The 1,376-nt window shown below is 45.2% G+C and overlaps 1 non-coding gene across 1 annotated transcript; it reads right to left on the bottom strand.

The window, feature by feature from the left end:
- Window positions 1-333: 333 nt before the first annotated feature.
- Window positions 334-405, bottom strand: trnag-ucc (transfer RNA glycine (anticodon UCC)). Its single transcript has one exon. It is a non-coding gene; the product is annotated as a tRNA-Gly (tRNA).
- Window positions 406-1,376: the final 971 nt, after the last annotated feature.

Genomic DNA, 1,376 nt, shown 5'->3' with positions numbered 1-1,376 from the left:
TCGAGCCTGCACCGGCTCTTGGAAAGAGCACCCTACCCAAGGTCAACACCTCCACCCTATCCCCATAACCCAGTAACCCCACCCAACACTAAGGACAATTTTGGACACTAAGGGCAATTTATCATGGCCAATCCACCTAACCTGCACATCTTTGGACTGTGAGAGGAAACCGGAGCACCCGGAGGAAACCCACGCACACACGGGGAGGATGTGCAGACTCCGCAGGCAGCGACCCAAGCCGGAATCGAACCTGGGACCCTGGAGCTCTGAAGCAATTGTGCTAACCACAATGCTAGCGTGCTGCCCAAAAACATCCAACCAACATTTTTTTATTGCGGTGGCCGGGAATCGAACCCGGCTCAACTGCTTGGAAGGCAGCTATGCTCACCACTACACCATCATCGCTCACAAGATAGGAGCTCACAGCATTGCGTGATATATTAACATGGCTATAGGGTTAGTTAATTAACAGGAACAGAGAGTTGGGATAAATGGGTCATTTTCAGATTATCAAACTGAAATAGATTAATAGAATGCCATAGGGTTCAGTGCTAAGGCCACAACTAGTTACAGTATCTATGAATGACTTGGAAGGAGAGACTGCTGTCTTGTAGCCAAATTTTCAGATGATACAAGGATAAGTAGTAAACCAAGTTGTGATGAGGTTACAAAATGTCTGCAAAGGTATATAGATAGAGTAAGTGAGTGGGAAGAAGCTGGCTGACGGAGCATAGTAATGCGGGAAAATGTGAGGTTGTCCACTTTAGCAGCAAGAATGGAAGAGCAGAATATTATTTAAATGAAGATTGGCTGAAGAATGCTGCAATATAGGGGCAACCGGGTGTCCTTGTACATCAATCACAAAAGATTACTACTTAGTTACAGCAAGAAATTCAGAAGGCATATGGATCTTTTGCCTTTATTGCAAGGGAGTACAAGAGCAGGGAAGTCATGGTACAACTATACAGGGCACTGTTGAGGCCTCACCGAGAAAACAATGCAGTTTTGATCTCCGTATTTAAGCAGGAAACATGCATTAATTCAGAGTAGGTTCACTGTGCCGATTAGCAGGATGAAGGGGTTTATCCTGAGAGGAAAAGTTGAGCAGTTTGGGCCGATACTCATTGGAATTTAGAAAAATGTGAAATTATGTTATTGAAACATATAAGGTTCTGAGGGGGCTTGACAGGGTGGATGCTGAGAGGATGGTTTCTCTCATGGGAATTAGGGGACACATTTTAAAAGTAAAAGGTATCCCATTTAAATTTACAGTGCAGAAGGAGGCCATTTGGCCCATCGAGTCTGCACTGGCCCTTGAAAGAGCACCCTACCTCACACCTCCACCCTATTCCTGTAACCCAGTAACTCCACCTAAC

Source organism: Scyliorhinus torazame, chromosome 2 (genome assembly GCF_047496885.1).
Source record: "Scyliorhinus torazame isolate Kashiwa2021f chromosome 2, sScyTor2.1, whole genome shotgun sequence".
In the NCBI taxonomy this organism is placed as follows: domain Eukaryota; kingdom Metazoa; phylum Chordata; class Chondrichthyes; order Carcharhiniformes; family Scyliorhinidae; genus Scyliorhinus; species Scyliorhinus torazame.
The sequence above is the reverse complement of the archived record's forward strand: the minus strand, read 5'-3'. Positions and strand labels throughout refer to the sequence as shown.